At 59.6% G+C, this 20,395-nt stretch overlaps 1 protein-coding gene across 1 annotated transcript in view; it reads right to left on the reverse strand.

The window, feature by feature from the left end:
• The window catches only part of KCNAB2 (potassium voltage-gated channel subfamily A regulatory beta subunit 2), a 96,843-nt gene extending 76,668 nt beyond the window's left edge, over positions 1 to 20,175 (reverse strand). Inside the window, exon 1 of the mRNA XM_060141620.1 lies at positions 20,054 to 20,175. The gene's annotated coding sequence lies outside the window, so the exon portion shown is untranslated. The remainder of the gene's footprint in view (positions 1 to 20,053) is intronic.
• Positions 20,176 to 20,395: the final 220 nt, after the last annotated feature.

Here is a 20,395-nt window from a genome sequence, read left to right on the forward strand (position 1 = left end):
TTTGCGGATCCCGGTTCTAGGAGTTACCGCGGCCTCTAGAAGGCTACACCCCCGTCCTGGAGCAACAGGGGCTTCAGGTACACAGTCTCTGGAGCAACAGACGTCTGCTGCTGGACCCCGCCTCTGCCCCCGAGAGCCCACACCTGTTTCCTGGGCCCAAGTGTCGGCCGTTGCCTCTCTTCGAGTGGTGCCTCAGTTAAGTCAGGGCACTGCACGGAGCACTCTGCCTGGGCCCCATGCGCACTCTTGGTCACTGTCATCCTGTCCGTCTCCTGCATTCAGGTGTAGCTTGCGTGGTTTGGTGACTTTCAAGCCAACCCTGGGATTCCGTTGAGAGTTTTCAGCGTATGAGATCACAACCTCCTCTCCGGGGACTGGACAGTAATCCAGTCTAATAACTGATAGCCAGAAGCAGACCCATTTCAAAGGCGGCGTGATCTGTAACATTTTGCAGCCCCGTTCAAAACCTCGCTTGGGGAGGGGGGGAGGCAAACGCAGGAGGTGTGTTTGTCAACGCTGGTGCCTGGACGGGCCACACGTCACATTCCGGGGGGATTCACCATTGGTGGGCGCTCAGCTCCGAGTCCTGCAGTGCCCACCCTGGTCACGTCATGGGTGAGGGGTCTCCCGGAGCCTTCGTAGAAATGCAAACCTTCATGGTTGAAAAGCTCCTTTTTCTTTTTCCCTGGGGGACACCTCCCGGGTGACATGTTATGCAAATTTTCCAAGTGTCCCAGACAGGCCACGTGCAAAAGCCTAATCAAATCCACAACGTGCCTCCATGGTCCGTCCCAAGGACCCTCTCTCTCCCAGCAGTGTGGAGGTTTCAAAGGGCTCCACAGTGACGCATGGAAGCCGAGTGGCCCTGAGGACCTGGCAGGAAAGGGGACCCCCAAGAGGTGCTTCTCTAACCCTGCCCAGTGGGGTCCCACCTGCTCTTCCCCCTCAGATGTCTGGGGAACAGAGCAGGGAGGGTGGCCCGCAGGTGGGGCCCGGGGGTTTCCCGCGGCTGTTAACCTGCGGGGGGGGTCTGAGGTTAATCACGTGACTCAAACGTGCCTGCCCCAAAGATGTTGCCTGCACAAGAGAATGCTAGTTACTGTGGAATCTTATTATTATTTTAAAAAATCTCTAAAGCCCCGATCAACACCAGCAGACCAAACCACCACCAGACAAACCCCCCATCACTGGTAGATGTCTTTTGATGGATAGGGTACCTCCCTAGGATGCTGGAGCACCTGACGAAAGGTATCTCTGGTGGGGACCGCAAACCTCTGGTGGGTGCAGCCAGGGGCCGGGGGTGGATGTGTGGGCTTTGGGAGTCTCTGCCACGTGAAAACAGCCACAGACAATTTGTGAATGAAAGGGTGTGGCTGTGTTCCAGTAAAACTCTGTTGAGCAAAACAGGTCGTGGGCTGGATGTGGCCCTCAGGCCATAGTTTGCAGAACTTTGATCTCTGACATTAAAAAAAGGTGACATCCACTGAAATTAAGACAGAGTGTCCACAGCACTCACAGCTCTGCTCTGTCCTTTTGTGGGGACACTCCCGTCAGGAAGGGGACCCCCTCAGGTCCAAGATGACTCCCATGCTGCCTGCTGGCTGAGCCCCTGACCCCGTTGCTCAGCGGGGGTGCTGGGAGGGAGAAGGCACAGAGGTCCCATGTGCCCTGAATCCTCATTCACCTGCTAGTCATTCTGATTTATCATCGGACCGCAGGCCTGATTAATCTGCTCCTAGTAAACATGTAAAGCCGCCCTCCCAGCCGCTCGCTGGGGACAGCTGGCCACGGTCGCAGGCTGCCTGCCGCCTCTGACGCCATACTATTTTTGGTTACTCTTTCTGTCTCATTTATTTTTGATACGAGTTGCTCATACAGACTGTATGTTCTCTTTCTTGCTCCTGCACTGAGATGAAATAAGCACAGTATTTTTAAACCCAGCTCGTGGGGCCTCAGCGCAGCACCTGGAAAGCGCCGTCCAAGGTGGGCCGCCTGGCCTCAGGCTGCGGCCCACAGCCTTGCCTCACCCTCCTGGACACGGTGACCCATCAGTCCTGGGGAGACACTGGGCCTTCAGGGTCCTGCAATGACACTGGGCTTTCAGTGGCTGGGGGTCCAGGACATCTGAGTGCCCTCTGAGTGGCAGGGAGGGATGAGGCACCAGACACCCACCTGAGCAGCATCTCTGGCCTCATCCCTGGGTGGGGACCAGTCCAAGCTGCTGGTGACTGAGTGCAGAGGTGTGATGTGCTGGGATAAAGGCTTTCACGTGCACTCACTCACTTAGCCTTCATCCCACACCCTGTGAAGTTGGTACTGCTTATTACCAACCACTGGTGATGGCTGGGGAAACGGAGGCTCAGAGCGGTTCCGTTGGCCTGGCCATGCCCCCGCGCAGCCCTGAGAGTCCCTCCTCTGAACCACAGCCCTGCGCTGCCACGGGCAGAGAGGGAACAACCAAAGGCCTCCTCCCAACAGGGGTGAGACAACCGTGCTCTCCAGGGTGAGAGTGGCTGGGATGGGGGGTGGGCAAAGGCAGGGGGGCGTCTCCTTAAGAGACCAGCAACGATGCAGGTGCGAGCCGGGGAGGCCTGGGCCAGGGTGGGCTGGCAGCTGCTGGAGCCGGGAGGTGGAGACCAAAGGCCGGCTGGCGGGTGGATGTGGGGTGCTGGGGGAAGACAGGGGAGCAGGGTGACCCCCCCAGCTCCTGACATGGGGGAAGTGGTGGGTGCAGCAGGTTGGGGGAGCCTGGAGCCTGGTGGCGCTGCGTCCGGTCCGAGGGGCCTGTGGGACACCCATGTGGGGGGCTGGGGTCTTCCTCCGGGCTCCTCCCCTCTCTCCTGCCACAGAGCCTTTGCAGGTGCCGTCCCTCTGCCCGGGACGCTCTTCCTTTGTGTCCCTGCTCAGATGTCACTTCTCCAGAGAGGTCGTTCTGGAAAGCCCTCTCCAATGTCCTGTCCATCAGAGCAGCACGTGCATTTCCTGCAGAGCTTGTACCCCAACCTGTGGTGACTCCACCCGGCTGTCCCCCTGACCAGATGGTGAGCTCAGAGGGCAGCCACTGGGTTGGTCTCATTCCCTGCGGAATCCCTCGTGCCGGGACGGGGCGATTGCTGAACGCACGCAGGCAAGTCACACCTGCTCTGCATGGCTCGCGTGCTCCTTCTTCCTGCAGCTCAGCACCTCCTCCACGGGGTTTCACGGTGGGAGGGTGCAGTTCGCAGAGGCCCAGGTCAGGATCTCAGGCTATCACTGGACTGACAGGCTCTACCAGGTCTGGAGTCCCCAACCAGGATGATCCCTGGTTCATAACACAAGGACAGAGCCAGGCATCTCAAGGGCATGTGTGCGCGGGCATAGAGCACGTGTACATGCATGTGTGAACATGCACATGCACTCACACACCACCTTTACCATCTCCATGACCTTCACCTCCATGACCTTCACCTCCATGACCTTCACCTCCATCACTTCTACCACCTCTAGCACCTCCACAACCTCCACTTCTATCATGCCCTCCACCTTCACCCCAGGCTGGCTCTTCTTCCCCCAAGCACTGCTGCTTTGGAGTCTTCCCCCCCGAACGACCCTCTGAGCTTCAGTTCTCACCTCCATGCCCACGAGCCCCACGGCTGCACCTTCAGCACCCCCGGCCTGAGCCCCAGGTTCAGACTCTGTTGGCCGCATCCACATAGCTGCCCCTGGAACACTCCCTCTCCTGCCCATCTCCACTGCCAGCCTCGGGTCGACCACCTGTCCCCAGAGTCCCATTCCTCTTTCTCCACCGCAGATCCATCAGGCCACGCCTTCACTGGCTGCCCAGGGCCTTCAGCCTCAGGCCCAGTACCTGGGCTTGGTCTGCAGAACCATTCCCAGCCAGGCCTGACTACTTTTGCAGGCTGCTTCCCACACGCCTGCCTGCCTCTCTTCCCACACACCTGGCCTTGGGCACGCCTGTCTGTCTCGTTCCCTCATGCTCCCGTACCTGTGGCAGCCCCTGCCCTTGCTCCTTCTGTGCCCCACCCTGGGGCGGGTGCCGTGTCTCCCCATCCGCTGGGGACGTCACCAACCTCAGGGTCCAATGCAGTGGTTGTTTCCCCGTCCTGCACGGGTCACCCCACACTATTTGCAGTGGTTACCCCCGGGGCGGCAATAGCGGGGAGGGTGTCGGCACGTTCCATGACTGACACCTCTACCGTGCGAATCTTCTGAACTACTCCGCTAAAGCCCTAAGAAGCAAAGAGCTGCGGCAGGTCTACTCGACTCCAAAGCCAACACTCTTAACGCCCCCTCATGCCATTTTGTCCCAGGCTCCCATGATGATTTCTGGAGAAGAATGCTCCCTGCCGCTTTCTGGTTTAAATCTTTGACACTCGAATGCCAGCCCAGCCTCTGGGCACCCTCATCCCCAATAAAACCTCCCCCTCTTGCCTAAATCCAACTGGGGGACCCATGGGGCTGATGTCCCCCACCCCACCCCGGCTTTTCTACCTCTTTTATTCACCGGAGCAGGGACGAGGAAGGACTCGTCAATTTGCCCTCAGAACGTGAATAACCCTGGACCAGGCATTCCACCTGTGAACAGGCAGAATGGGGATGATCGGAGGGGGAGGGGCAGGCAAAACACCCTCCAATTCCCGGAAAACAAGCCGGTGGCTCATTCTGGAATCCCCAAGACAGGGATTTTCAAAGTCTGTGTGTCCTGGTCACACCTGAGATAGTTCTCGAATCTAATATTTATCTACTTATTTTTCCAGTTATCTTTGAATTATGACAAGTAATGCTGGTTTTCCCTTACTTGCAGGAATGGCAAGTTTCATTTCAAAATAAGCTTATTTAAGAAAAAAGTTTAACCAGCTGAAAGAGAAATGCAAACTCTGAAACAGGTCTGGCTGTGTGCACATATGACTCAGAGCATCAGATGAAAGGCCAAGGGCTGGAGTGTGGAAATACTTGCCAAAGACAGAGAGACAGACAGACAGAGATAGAGAGACAGAGGCATCTGAGTGCAGGAGGGGGAGTGCTTCCTGAAACCCACAGCCTCAGAGTCTCATGCCCAGAAATCCCAGGAGAAGGCATGTAGACTCCACTGCAGAACCACAGGGCAAACGTGAGTTCCAGGTGGTCATGCAGTTCTTTTCTTTAAAACTAATTTTCCTCCCCTCTTGTGAAAGCATGTCAGAGTTCCTCCAATTACAGGAAGTTTATCAAGAGAATCTAGGGAGAGACCAGAACCCTGGCAGGATGTAGCGTTCCAGGCCAGCCCCGGAGAGCAGCTCTGATGAGGGTCTGGGTGGGCGGACGTGCCTCGGAAAGGGTGTGTGTATGCACGCACGCGCACACAGCCCACAGGTGTGCATACAGGCACGCACACACAGGCCCACTCTACCCATCGGCCAAGCAGCCCGAGGTCTGCGGCCGCTCGTGTTCCCCAGGAGATGCTGGGGAAGGCCTCTCCTCCCTCAGGCCAGAAGCTCCGCCCCAGGTCAGGCCAGAAGGGTGGCCGGAGCTTCCCGTGTGTGGGAGGACTTGCAAGCTCACGGCCCGCGTGCCAGGTGGTTGCAGGCCAGCCCCGGGGAGCCTCCCGCTGCTCCGAAAAGCAGATGCTCCACAGAGCGGGTGAAGATGAAGGACCCAGGATCCCCCCCGGGTACGGGGGCTGGTGGCTAGAAGGACTTGAGAGCCATCTGGGCGACCCAAACGTCCAGCCAGAGCACATCTCAGACACGACTCAGAGAGTGTGTCCCACACCTTTGGGGTAGGCTGAGGGGCTGTGCCCGCCCCTCCCTCCCCCGGGATGAAGCGTACCCAGGGGTGCTTTTCCTCCCTCTGGGGCCTGGCTGTGCCCACTTCCTGCCTCAGTGGATGCTCCCAGAGCCATGGGCGGGGCTGTCACCCTGGGAGGAGCCGGGCCCCCATCAGGGCAACAGGCATCTCCTCACCCAGCGCCCCAGGCCTGAATGCCCCACGTGCACCAGCCCCTCTGTGGAGGCTGAGGGTCAGGGGGCCACACACAGCGTGAGAACTGGCTGGGGGTGTGCCGTGGGACAGAGCTGTGTCGTCCACACTCCACAGCCCCAGCTCTCTTTTCACACCGAGGGCGTTTCTCGCCTGTTCTGGTATCTGGACCTTGTCCCTCAGAGGGGAGAGGTTCTTAAAGATAAAGAACAGCGGAACCAGAGCGACCTGTCCCCAGTGCTGACCAGTGTCAGGGGGACAAGGGGGGCTTCCTGCTGCAGGATCGGGACTCGGCTGACTGCCCGTGAGGGCCTTTCCCTTACGAAACCCAAGCCCTGTCCTTCACGCCAAATAGAAGACAAGCTGCAGGTCTTAATGGCCCACCTCCAGGATTCCCTCCCCACTGGCGCCGGTGAGGGGGTCCGGGTGAGGCAGCGGCTCCCGGCCCCCCACACTCACCAGCTCCCTGGGGGGCGGTCGTGCAATCCCAGAGGACTCCAGGCTGCACCCACGGGCGGCACTGAGTCCGGGACACCCTGCGGTCAGCATGCCTGCGGCATCTCCAGCCCCTCGGCCGCGGCTGCAGTGCCGCGAGTACCTGGCTGGGGCGTCAGAGACAGAACCTCTGCATCCGCCTCTGAGCGTGATAACCAATGAGCCGAGGGACTGCGGGAGGGGGAGGGGAGGGGGAGGTCCGAGCACGCGCTTCCCCTCCCCCTTAAGTGGTCCTGGTTTTCCCCACTCCTCGGGGGGCATCCGCAGTAAGAGGGACAGAGAAATGCCGCATCTCCCATCAGAGCCGGACCGAGGTCTTTTGAACTGAGCCACAGCGGGAAGAAAACACAGAGTTTGGGGGGCGGGGGCGGGGAGGAAGAAGCACCCCTTGCCAGGGATTAGGGCTGTGACCCCGTGACGATTCAAAGCCTGACTCGGCAGCTGACACAGGAGGGAGCAGAGACGGCCCAGCTCTCGGCAGATGGCACATGGAGGGAGCAGCTCCAAGCTGCTTCCTTTGGCCCGGGCAGGGGGGTGGGTTTTAACCGCTTACCCCCTAGGCTGGGAGCAGGAGGGAGAGGCCGGCACCCTGGTGTCCCCCAGACAGGCAGCCTCAGAGTCCGTCTCTCTAGTCCAAGTGGACACGTTGGCGCCCTCTTGTGCCACCAAGCAGTCCCTGGACACTCGGCCCTCCCCCAGGGCTGGTGGGGTCTCTTCCTCTCTGGAGCCTTGGACAGCCCACACCCCGAGGGGCCCTCCAAGCAGGGTGCCGGGCAGGGAGGACCTGGGGAGCCGTGGGTGTTCCCATCTTGCCCGCTGCTACGAGTTTCTGCAGTAACACTGGGGGGCTGGTGGTGGGCCATGGGCACGGGGGCCACCTACTTCTGGCCAGCCCCGTGCAGGGGCCTCTGGTCACCGTGTCCAGCCAGGCCCCTCCCCTGTAGACGGCACAGCGCCTGGCACAGCACAAGGCTGACTGTCCGCAGCTGATCCCCCAAACTCCGCGTGATCGCGTGCACGGTGGTGCGGGACCCCTGGGCTTTACGGGCATTTCAGCGGTGACCCTTAGAAGAAGTTGAGCGACAGACCTAAAGGCTGTAGCACAAACCCGTCCCTCCCCGGGGGAGGCACAGGCTGGCATCCTGAAAACGGGGTCCTATCTGAGCACCTCCCATCTGCCCTCGATGGGACACGCCGCGCTGTCTCACCTGCTCACCTTGTCACCCACAGGTGAGCTCCATGAAGCCTCCCCAGGCTGCTGGGCCCACCACTCTGAGGCCAGGAAGGGGGCTCTGCCCTCTAAGTACGCTGGCAGGTATGGCCGGGGTGACCCCATACTGGACCCCACTCCTCACTGCGGGCCCCGGCTCCGGGTGTAACTGCTGGCTTTCCAGAGAGGGGGTCCGACTCGACCCAGCTCGACCCCAGGCCCACACCCCATACTCCCACTCTTACCCCTTAGCCAGTAACACCCAACATGCAGTTCCTGCCAAGGGGGAAGAATCAGCAGACCAGAAAGAAAGCCATAGGAGCTTCTGGAGGGGACCCTGGGGGTGGTGGTGGGGAATCAATGGCGGAAACCTGCTGTGGTGGCTCAAATTGTGCCCCCCGCACCCAAACATATGTCAGAGTCCCGGTCCCTGGTATTAGTGAACAGGACCTTACGAGGCAAAAGGGTCTTTGCAGATGTAATTAAGGTCAGGTCATCCTGGATCGGGGTGGACCCTACATCCAATGACAGGTTTCCCTAAAAGAGGAAAAGACACAGATGCAGGGAAGGAGGCATCGTGATGGAGGCAAAGACTGGGGTGATGTGTCCCCCTTTGCTGGGGGGGGGCCTGTGTCCCCAGCCCTGGTTCAGTTCCACACCTTGAGGGGAGTGGCAGTTTGCAGGGAAATTTCTGCAGCCCTCGTTGCATTAGCATTTGTGAACAGGCTCCTGGGGCCCTCCCCGCTCCCCAGGGGACTGTAAGAATAAATAACAAATGATTTCAAAGCGGATCACGCTGCTGGTACCACACGACAGAGGCATGAAAGATTAATATCTTGCCCATGCAGCACTACACTAGCGATTGGAAAGCCAGCTTTATTCCACCTCATCCATTAAAGGCTCTGCTGAATTAAAAGAGATGCAAAAGAAAGCCATCAGGCACTGTGCCTTTGCAATCATATAATTAACAGGAAAAAAAATGCGTTTTTACATGAAAATACTCATTGCAGGTGAGGTTGCAAAGAAGCTACTCCAGTGAGACGTTGCTGCTTCGCGGATGCGTGGCACAATCTTTTGGGAAAGTAATTGGGCAATAGATCCATAGCTTGGGATCCAGAAATCCTACTTATATAATGTAACCTAACCGTCCAAGAGAGGAAATAAACTTAGATGCACACCCATGTTCAAGACAGCATTATTGGGAAGAGTGAAAAGATGCTAAATCCCTAAGGAGATCATGTTTCAGTGAATTTCGGGGAAAACAATAGGCTATAACTCGGTCACTGGCAGTGATGTCTCCCTGTTTGGGAAAGTCTCCGGCAGTGATGTGAGTCGGGGAAGAGGGGAGTCCCACGATTCTGCAGGCGGGAGGGGAAAGCATACAGGAGAGTGGGGAGGGGTCCCGCCTCCCAACCGCACTCTTCCTGCCTCAGACTCAGCGACCCCCTTCTGGTGGGAGGGTCTGCGTAAATGAGGCAGGGAAAGAAAGGATCCAGCGGGGCTCTGCCAGCACTGAGCTGAGGGCTGGGCCGGACCTTTATGCGGTTTCCTCTTACCAGGAATCCTGGCGACCCCAGCCCAGGGGCGAGGCCAAGTGGGAGCATCCATCCCCTTAACAAGGCGACATGGGGCCCAGGGTCCTCTGCTGGCTGTGTGACCTGAGGTCAAGCATGGAAGCTGTTCTCACCCACGAAGCACCTACTCCTGGGGTGGCTGGAGGGTTAAGAGTAAATGCTTGGAAGGTTTCAGCAAGAGCCTGACAGCAGATCCCAGACCAATGGCGGCTGCTGATACAAATAATGATAGGACAGCAGTTATCCTACCCCTGCTCATACCCGCCATCAACGTCATCACTGTTGCCATGACCAGCATGATCGTTGCCCTCATCATCACCACCATCACCATCACCATCACCACCACCACCACCACCAGCATCATGTGAACTGCCTGCCTCCTTCCTGCTGTGGGGCAAAGGCTTTCAGCCGTCCAGCCTCCTTCCTGGAGGTCCCCTGCTCCCATGGAAACCTGCTCACGGGACCATGGCCTTCTCTGCCTGCCGCTTGGGACCACTCAATCTGGATGCCCTGGGACGGCTTCTGCAGTTAGAAGGAATTAACTTCGCATAATTAAGTGGCTCTGCTATAAACACATGAACGTGGCTGCTGGGCACTGAGCATGCAGTCTGTTCGGGGAGGCTGCCGGGCTGCAGGACACAGCCCATCTGTCCAGATGCCAGGTGGCTGGGAGCCTGTGGCCGCCAGCCTACGATGCCCGCCCCCGCACCGGAGCTGCCTCAGCACACAGGCTCTGAGAACCGGGCTGTGTCTTGCCCTCAGCAAGGGGTGAGGGGTGCATCCTCGCTGACTGCCATCTTTGGCTGGGTGCCAGGCCACAGAGGCCACGGCTGCTCTGCCCTCCCTGGGGCATTGCCTGTTGTTCGGAGTGTGGCAGGATTGTGCCCTGGGGATAAGATACTTTGCGGAGAATCTGTCAGTGGGGTGGCCAGCCTGGGGGAGATGGAATAAGGGAGCCCACGGTGGGGACGGCCACTGCCTGCTTCCAGGGAGCCCAGGCTTGGTTCCACGGCTTCAGCTCAAGGATCCAAAGCTCACCAGGCAGCTCCTCCAAGCAGGGCCTCTGAAGGTTCCTGGGGTGGACGAGTGGACCGAAGGGGAGGCGGGAGACCTGTCCTGCCTGCAGGCAGCACCAGGGCCGGTGCTAGGACTTCATTCCTGGAGTGAAGGCTCACACAGAAAGGATGAGCGGAGGATTGCCAGGACGGTAACATCACCTCTTCGCAGCTCCGAGCCCTTGACATCAATGCTGTGAGGGGATGGGGGGCAAGGGCAGCCGTCCGACGCTTGCGAAGCGCTGGCTCAAAGGACCGTGGGCTCTTGGAAGTTGGGGAAATCAGCCTGGGTCAGGCTAGTGTTCCTCGGGCCTCAAGGGAGGGTGACAGGCCTAGTGGTCCTGCCTCTGCACCAGCAGTATTCACCCACATGTACAGGGAAATGAGCATCCCTCCCGAGGACCAGGCATGGGCCGTCTGGCTTAGGAAGTGGGGAGGCCTGGGCTGGGGGATGCAGGAGCACCCCGAAAATGGTCTGATGTACGGAGGAGGCCCCAGGGAGGATTTGGCACAAGGTTTGGTTCTTGCCCAGGGGTTTCCCTTCTCTGATCATCCCGAGTCAGGGGGCAGCCACTAGCCTGTAGGCCAGGGTGCCCCATCCGTTCCCAGCTCCGCAGAGGGCGGCCCCAGCTTGCGGGGGTGGGTGGGCCTTACACGAGCTGTTTCCTACCCTGTTCTACCTTCTGGGAGAGTCCATCGTTTCTGATCGTTGCTGAGAGGCTGCTTCTGCCATGCGCCTGCCCAAGGGCTGAGCTGGGGGTACAGAGGTGACGGGACAGACGCACCCCGTCCTTATGGGGCACACGCTCTAGGAGGGACCGGATGTCAGCAGCAAAGACCATCCTGGAGCGTCGCTCAGAGAGACCTACAGGATGTTGGTGAGGGCTGCTCGGGGGGTGAACACAGGCTGGCAGTCAGAGAGCTGCATGGTGGCCCCAAGCTGCCAGCAAGTATGATTCCCCCCCGAGCCCCAGTTTCCCTCTCCTCAAGACACACAGGCTGCACCACATGCGTCAAAGAGTAAGAAGCCTGAAGGGACTTTCCTGAGGACTGCTGGCTGGAGGAGCCCAGGGGCCCCAGCCCCACAGTAATAAACGAAATAAAGCCCCGTAGTACTTCAAATGCCCGCTGGCTTGGGGGCTGCTATAGAGACCAGGGGTTCTGCCTGAACCTGGGAGCAAGTGTCCTCTCGTCCCCTCAAGGGATTGGGGAAGGGTCCCCTGAGCTGTGCCCTCTCCCCCTGAACTGGGGCCCTTTTTGTTTTCAGAGCTTTGGGTGACTGTTTGGGGCTGCACCCGCTGCCGCCTTGCCTGCTGTTAGCAAAGGCTGCTACCCAGGGGCCCACGTGGCTGTACCATGGGTCCCCACCAGGGCCTCCCAGCAGGTGGCTGGGAGCCTCCAGCAGTTCCCCATGGTTACCATGGTTACCAGGCCGGGGGAGGGTGGGGAGAAACCCTGTCCTCCGCATCCCTCCCAGTGGTACCCCAGTGGGCTTTGTCAGAACCTTCCAGCCCTGGGTGAGGCAGAGAGTGAGGGCCCAGCTGGGCACACAGGCTCCGTGTGTGTTTTGGGGGGAGCTGTGGTAATCATGGTAGCTGGAGCAGCTCAGGGCTCCCGAGGGAACCACGGGCACGGGACAGGGCTGGGGGCCTTGAGGGACCCGGGCAGCTTCCTTTCCCCCGTTCTGGATGCGTGACCCAGCTTAGCCCCACAGAGGAGCCTCATCTGTCCCTTTGCTCCTGCCAAGGACGCGGGATGCCTGGAATAGGGATTGCAAATTCCAACACAACATCGTCCCCTTTCTGCATGGACACAGGTGCTCTGACTCCCAGCAGCAGGGGATGCCTCCCCGTTTACACCCTCCTGTGTCCTGGTCAGGATACATCTTTCTTCTAAAGATGAGCAGCCCCTGAGATCTCTCCTCACTTAGCCCGGCGCCCCTCTCCCGAGGCCCCCATACCCCAGGCCATCTCTCACCTCTGGCACGGCTCTTCCTGCCCAGAAGACCGCCCTGTCCCTTCTGCCTCTGTCACCCAACACAGAGCCACACCGGCTCCAGCCCCGCTTCCTCCCTTCCCGGCCATGTGGGATGCACACTGCCCCGTCCTGCCTGCTGGGCCTGCAGACAATTCCGTTGTCGCCCGAGTGGCACCTCCGTGGGCTGGAGCCCGTGTCTCCTCCCCCACCGACTGTGGGCCCTGAGGGCAGTGGCCTCGTCTACCCCCCTGCTTCTCGGGTCAGTGAAGGAAGGGGTGACGTGCAGCATGGCCACACCTGCACAAAGCCAGAGCAGGAGCAGGGTCGCTCCTACGATCAACCACCGTCCTTCGAGTTGCGACATCAGGCCCAGGGCGGCCGATGAGTCTCATCTGAACAGGCTCTTTATTTAGGACGTGGGTCCACATTTACCCATAGGAGCTGTCCCACGAGCCGTCAGAGGCCTTTCCCAAACCCATCCTTCGGGATGAGGAGGGAGTATGGCAGCCTCCCCAGTAGCATCCCTGGAGCCTCTGATGTGTCCCGGGCAGGACGTGGGCAGGTATAAGCAGGGAGGCGTCCCCAGCGCCTGCGCCCCTACAGAAAGGGAGCCATGTTTTGTTGGGATTTGCAATCCCTATTCCGGGCATCCCATGATCTTGGCAAGAGCAAAGGGGCAGTGATGGCTCCGGGCAGCCTAAGCTGGGTGACAAAAAACCTTCTCCTCAGTGAGAGGCAAAGGCAACGCTCCCCAGGAGGGTGAGGGAGCCGCTGAGCAGAGGTGGGGGCTCACGAGAGGGGGAGGGGAGATGCCACAGGTTCAGTCCCAAGTGACAGGCTGGCTCCCGGGAGGGATGCCCACTTCCATCACACGGGTGCTCAGAGGTGCTCAGAGAGTCAGCATCCTGACCAAACCTCATTCCAGGAGCACCGGGGCACCACTAACACCAGCATCTCCCCACCCCCGGCAGGATTGAAGCTCGATTCGGGATCCGAAGCTGGCAAAAGCGTAGCAGGTCGCCCAGTAGCACAAGGGCTTCCTACGTTCCACAGTGTTGAAGAAGCCCCAGGAAGGCTTGCTCATCAGAGCTTCCAACGATCGAGGCGTGTTTCCTTGGGCGCTGCTTTACGAAGTGGAAATGGGAAAGTTTATCACAGACTGGGGAGTGTTTCTCAAAGTGTGCACTTGGAGCCCTGGGCCAGTGGCTGCTGAGCTGCACCAGGACCCACAGGCACTGCCCCCCGTGACTCCGATGTGTGCCCCGGGGCTCAGGACTGCCTGGCACCACTGGGGCCACTGCAGTCTCCGCATTCTTATCCTCTGCAGCTGCATCATATGCAGAGCCGCCCATGAAGCTGCAAGGATGAGCCCCGCAGTTCACAAGTGACCCCAGAAATGTTCCCATAAGGGCAGGACACAGAATCATGCACCATGGAGACGGAGGAGGCGGCCGATGGACCCGGGCAACCAGAAAAGTGACTTTTCTTCCCACCCACCTGCTAACCCCGGGAGCACGCCCCCTCTCGCCTCCCTTCCTTCTTTCACTGTCACATTTCTCAAGAGCCATTTAGGCAGCAGAGTGCAAAGGTCAGGGGGCAGGCACTGGCACCCGACAGCCGGGGTTCAGATCCTGACTCCTCGATAGCGCCCTGTGGCCTGAGGATAGGCACCTCGGCTTTCAGTGACCGTTTCTGCACCAGTAAAATGCGGGCAACGGCAGCTCCTTGAATTGAAGGAGTGGACACAGAACAGGGCAAAGACGTGGCATGTGCACCTGTTATGGGGGGGCAGCTGTTGCCTCCCCTCTTGGCAGAGACTGTGGCCCTAGCAGCGTGGCCCCCTGATGCAGCGGACACCTGCCCCCCCTTCTGTCTCCCTCTCTGACGGGGCTCCAGGATAACCCAGCGTTTCCTCCTGTCTTGACCTTCACCTTCCCTCTCAAATCCTGCACTCACGGCCACTCCCTGGGCTCCGTCTTCTGCCCCCTTTACTCTTGGCCCCACCTCCTGGGTGACCTTGTCCACTGCCAAGGCTGTGACTGGTGGGGGGCTGGCAATCACCTCTGGCTTGAACCCCGTTTGAACCCACGGCTGTCCCTCTCGATGCCCACAGCCAAGACTGGCCGAGGCAAAGACCTTGGACCCAACGAGGCAGGGTCAGCAGGATGTAGCCCGAGCAGACCCAGCGATGAAAAGGGGACCTGGGGCTCCCCTTACTGCCCGCATCTCACTGCCACCCGGCTCCACGGCAGCTTTGCTGCGACGCTCTCCTGCCTACTCATTCTACTCATCTGCTCGAGACACACTTACGGGGTCCCACTCTGTGCGCAACGCTGGGCCTACAGCAGCACACAACACAGATAACAGTCTCTCCTTAGGATGACATGCGATCTCCCCTGCCATCACACATGGTCCTCACCCCACACTGCAGACACATCTGCCTCCTTCATCCCAGTGTGGACATGTCACTGCTGGCTCCAAAACCCCCAGGGGTCTGACGGCTGGTCTCCCAGATCTCAGTTCCTGCTCCCCCTCAACGACTCCCATATTCATGTCCCACCTGCGCTCCCCCCGGGCCTCGGCCACTGTCCAAACCCCTGGTCCTCCCTCCGGGGCCTGGCCTGTGCAGGGCTCTCTCCAGGCAGTCCTTTGCCAGTTTTGCTCTCACAACCCTGTCTTCTTTCAGGGTCTGGGTCAGATATCAAGCCCGCCTGCACCCCATCTCTCTTCTATCAGCAGAGGCTTCTCTGATGGTTCCTGGTCTGTGGTTGGGTTAGGCGGGTCTTGCTCACCCTTGGCCTTTCAAATGTCTGCTGCAGAGGGCTTTCCCAGTCGGCGGTATTTATAGGTTTGAAACAATGCTTAAATTCTAATTTACTTTTTAATGTGTGGATTCTTTAGAATTTCCTTGTGCTAGTTATTTCTGAGTCTCCTCCATCCAGACGGGGCAGGAAGGGCACTGTTTCCAGAGAGACCCTGCCACCGCAGAGCACTCGGGAAGGCAAGGCTCCCGGGCAGATTTCTAGCTCCTTCTGCCCTGGGCTGTATTTGACAGCTTGTGGACATCAGGTTGCAGTTCACTCTGAGAGATCGTAAAGCTGCTGAAGGATGGAAAATGAAAACATGCTGTGCTGCAGAGGGTGGGCGTGCCTGGGGTGGGGCTCTGCAGCCCCCACGGGCTACGGTACAGGGGGGTAGGCGGGCAGATGGATGCCCCGCAGGCTTGCGCACCCGGCCCTCCAGGAGGCCTGGGGTTGGGAGGACAGGGCTAGCCGTGTCCCTCCACTCGCTGGGAGGCCATGATCTGCAGAGACAGCAACAGGCTCCCCCCAACCCCCTTCCTCCACGAAAGCCGCCAGCTGGGTTCTCCCAGGCTGTTCCCCAGGAGCACCCAGCCCCTCTGAGGAGCCCCACGTGGGCTCATGAAATGACTCAGAAGGGGACCCCTGGGCTCCAGGTAGAGTGAAGGTTTGCGCTCAGTCTATGACTGGACACAGAGGCTGGGAAGCTGACGGAGTGCCCGCCCCGTGCCAGGGACTGTCCATATGCCTCTACTTGCCTCATTTCACCAATCCCGTAAAAGGGAGACACAAGTACAGGGCCAAGTGGCTGGGAGAGTAAGAACCGGACATTCAGAGAGCTAGTTCTCCACTGGGGTCCACGGGCCAAGACCCCAGACAGAGGGCCCTGCGGATAAGACCCAGTGTCTATGGGACCCAAGAAGTCGCTCGCTTAGTGGGGAAACTAGCACGACGACGAACGGTTTGCCGGTTTGTTTTGAAGCCAGTGCAGGGATCTGAGCAGGAGAAGCATACACTTGGCTTTCAACCGTTGAGTTGGATGGCGGCTCTCAGCCTCTCAGCAGCTGGAGCTCAAGATCAAGATCACGTTAGGCGGGGAAAACCCCCGAAGAGGGCTCAGGATCCTGGTGGGGAAAAGCTCCCTGCCGGGTCTGCAGCACAGGTGTGAGGCTGAGGGAGCCGTCCCCAGCCCATCTCCGCTCTTCCCCCTTTCCCAGTCCTAGTTAATCTGTACCCTGTGTGGCATTAAGACCGTCAGTTCTGCAAGAGCCTGTGTGCTGGAGCTAGAGGGAGGAGAGGCTGACTGCAACGAGGAAGTTCAAGGGAGGCAGGCAGGTGCCAGGGATGTGGGTGAAATAGGATGAGGCACACATACAAGCCTGTGGATACCGGGCCTCCAGGGCTAACCACCTGGCCACCTGGTGGAGTAGGGGGTGACCTCCTGAGACCCTGTCCTCTGTGCTATGAGTTAGAAAGCGTGCGGGTGCAGGGCACACTTCTGCTGGGGGGGCCGGGCCCAGAGTGCATCCCTCAGTGTAGAGGGAGAGGAAGGCTAGCCCCGTTTTAGCCCCGCGGGATGCGGCAAAGGGTAAGAAGACCCAGCATCTGCTCAAGTCCACTCGGACAGGGAGACTCATGTTCTCGCCAAGCCCAGGCCGGATAGAAAGCTTGAAGCGCCCCCCGCCCCCACCCAGTGTCCCGATGACCTGTCGGGTGATGTTCCCACCTGGCCCCTTGTGTGTTTTCTCCTGGGGAGGCCCTGTCCCTTTTTCTCCTCTGTACTGGCTGAGCCAAGGACCACATTTCCTCCGAGTCACCCCAAAGAAAGGGGGGGCATGCTGTGGGTGGAGGGCTGAGCGTGCTGGACTTCCCATCATGAGAAAGGCAGCTTCCATGTCCCTTGGGAGCTGGGATTGAACCTGACCCTCCTGCACTTTGGGGGAGACGCATCTCTGGGGCGTAAGGATTTCCTGCACTTGCTGATGGGCTGGAGGGGGCCTGGTGCAGCGGGAACAGAATCCAGGAGGCCGCGTCCCTCTCACCACCGCTCTGTGCCTGTTTCCCATCCAGGCTAAGCAGCCTCCCTCGCAGGGCTGTTCAGGGTTATTTACAAGGACCCGCAGCGAAGCAAGGTCGAGGTACAGAGTCCCTCTTCTTCCCTTTCATCTCACCCGGCGGCTCGGCCCCTTGCCATCTCTCTGATGACATCTTTGGAACCACAGGGCCCTGGCTCTGAGGAACTGCCAGGCCGGGCAGGACGCTGTCACCGAGAACTCTCTGTGGTTGGTAGCATCTCCCACCCCTGACAGCCCCAGTGACTCAGACGCAGCCGGGGTGCTGTTTCCTCCACGTGTGTCAGCACCATCTCACAAGTGCGTCCTGAAGGGTGGCTAGAGCTGGTGGTTGGCATGTTCCCGGGGTGCTGGTTTCCTCCAAGGGCAGTACCAAGGAAGTGACCTGGCTCAGACTGGTGGGAGGTACGGGGCCTGACGCGGCTCACCAGAGTGACCTTGGAGAAGTCTCTGACTTTGCCAAGGCTTCCCTTGTGTCCTCCAAAGGGGAAGATGCCCAACCCCTTGTAGCTCTAGCGTGCTCGCCTCTATGAGGCAGGATCCCTGGCTGCAGAAAGGGGAGAGGAGGGGTCTCTGGCCCTGGACACCTTCAGAGACGGTCCTCCCCGAATGCTGCCTGCAGTGTCACTGTTCTGCCTATCATTCAGGGACTCCAGGAAATGGCTCTGGCTCTGGGACCTTTGGTGAAGCAAAGGTCATGGAGAAGTGAAGGTCAAGGACTAGATACACGCTCCTTCTAGCCAGAGTCCTGGGAAACCGCACACGTTCGTTCCCCTGGATTCCAGCAGTGGAGGAGGCCTTCCTTTGCCACATGCGTGCTGCCCAGTTGCCATGGGCCCATCACCGACAAACAGGAAAGTCTAGAGGAGGCTGCCTCCCTTACCGGAAACTGTCAAACCAAAACTTGTGCCACTCACTTCCTCCTGAAACATTTGGGGTTTAGAAGATCATTGAAAAAGGAAAGAAAGCCAGCCCCATGGTGTGAAGCTTCTCAATCCGCCCCACCCCGGAGCTTGCTCACCCCTCCATCCCCCAGAGCCTCGGCCTGTGACCCTCGCCAGACGAGCAGTAGTGTCCGTCTTGCCACACCTCCCGTGTGCCACTGCTTTCACGCCCATTCATTCCCGTCCAGGCGCCACGTCCAGACCCAAAGGGTTTGAGCAGGAGACCCAGGTTCGCCGTGCTCGTGACCCTCCCTCCCCCTGTGCCCTGGCTCAGTCCCCACGCTGTCCACTGGCACAGCACAAAGAGGCACAAAGAACGGGACCTCGGTTTTGCAGGGGAGCCTCCGGCAGGCTGCTTTCGAGGTAGGAATGTGCTGCAGCCTGAACACCCTCGATGTCATGGAGGCCGGGGGTGGGCATGGAGAGTGTTCCTGATGGACAGGACCCCGGGAGCCAATGCCCTCTGGGCCCCCGTTGTGATAGCACAGGGGAAGGACCCCAAGAACCACACACAAGCCTGGGGTCTGCAGGTAGATGCAAACGCCAAGTAACAGTCAGGAGGGCAGGTGCCGCTCTCTACACTCAGGTCCCCAAACCCTGCAACGTGGGGCCTGAATGCGGTTTTGTGTGCAGAGCAGGGGCCCGCTCTTGGCATTGGGAGGCGGAAGGCGTTTGTGAGGGGGAGGAGAAGTTGCAGAGAAAGAAGAAATCCTGAAAGGACAGGCAGTGGGACAGCTGTGGCCTGAACTTGGTGTTCTTTCTCCTCGGATGTGGATGTATTAATTTCCATAAATGCTAATAGCTCATTTCCCCAAGAGCTATTACTTATGTCATCTCCCCTTGGATGCATTTCAACACAGGGCAGACAAGTGAAAGAGAAGAAAGGGCAGCCCCCCACTGGTGAGTTCCCATTCCCCAACCCTGTCCCCACCAGGCAGCTCAGGACTGTTCTAAGGTGGCCCCTCTAACTGCACGGTCAAGACCCCCCTGCCTACGGCCCCACAACCAGGTCCCTATCATGCCAGGAGGCAAAGAAAGTTACCAACCCCAAAAATGCTGAATCACAAAGTAAGCTGAGTAGGAAAGTGGGGGTGGGGTGGGAAGGGAGCCGGTGGCTAGGGGGGAAGGCAGGAAAGGGTGCTAAGGCGCTTCTCACCTGGAGCCCCCCAGGCCGCTCTAGACAAAGCGTAGACCCTAAAGGAGCCCCCAGACAAATGCCAGGAGGAGCAGAGCCAGGGTAGGCTGCCTGGGTGGGAGGGTGGGAAGGTGGGCAGGTACAGGACTGCTACTGCAGCAGGAAGCGGTGCAGCAGCTGGGTCTCTGCGTCCTGTGTCCTGCAGCAGCAGGTAGGGGAGGTGGGGAGCGAAGAGAAGCTGAAGAGGGGGCAGGGGTATAGGGACCGGGGTGGGGTGGGGTGTGTAGGCAGCCAGATGAACTGGTGCAGGAGGGGAACGCCAAGGTCCTGGGGAGCAAGGCAAGGTGCAGAGAGGGCGCCCGCGGGGAGAGATGTAGCGATTGGGAGCAGAATGGGTGGGAAGATGGGGCCAGGGACCTGGAAGGAAAGGCAGGAGCAACAAGGAGAGAGATGGGGGGGGATCGGTCCAGGAGCGCTCCGATGGGGCTGCGCTGAAAGGGGGATGGGGGAGGGGAGGCGAGGCTGCGGGAAAAGGAGGGGGCAGAGACAGGACGAGAGGAAGGATGAAGTTTGGGGCAGGGGTCGGGCATGGGAGCTAAAAGGTCGGGCGGGTTGGCAGATAGGGCAGGCAAGGGAGGACAGGATGGGGGCAGGGCGATGATGGAGAAGGAGGCGAGCCGGCTGGAGAGGAGGTGAGGACGGAGGCGGGCGCGGGGACGCGCTGGGGGAAAGGAGATGGAGAGTCAGCGCGGGCCTCGCGGGTACCCGCCGCCGCTTTCCCGGCGCACGGCCGTGTACTGCGCGGACAGCCGGGGTCTCCCCCTGCACTCACCTGGGGGCTCCAGCTCCGGATCCTCTGCCCCGCTCCGGATCTTCCTTCCCGCCCTGTCCCTGCGACTTTAGCGCCCCCGAATCCCACTAGCTCCACCAGGTTCCGCCCGCAGCATCTTCACCTCGTGGGACGCCCGGGGCCACGCCTCTTCCAGCTTCTCATTGGCTGATCTTCACGCCAGTCACATTCCTATTGGCAGAGGGATCGCCGACCATGCAAATCAGAACGGGCCCGCCGCCGCGCCTATTGGCTGGCGCTCCCGGAGCGGAGCCCCTGGATTTGGGCTCTGATTGGTCCCACGGGGCTGCTGACGCGAAGGTCGGGGTGCGGGTTCTTTCCCTT

Source organism: Lagenorhynchus albirostris, chromosome 2 (assembly GCF_949774975.1).
Source record: "Lagenorhynchus albirostris chromosome 2, mLagAlb1.1, whole genome shotgun sequence".
Taxonomy (NCBI): Eukaryota; Metazoa; Chordata; class Mammalia; order Artiodactyla; family Delphinidae; genus Lagenorhynchus; species Lagenorhynchus albirostris.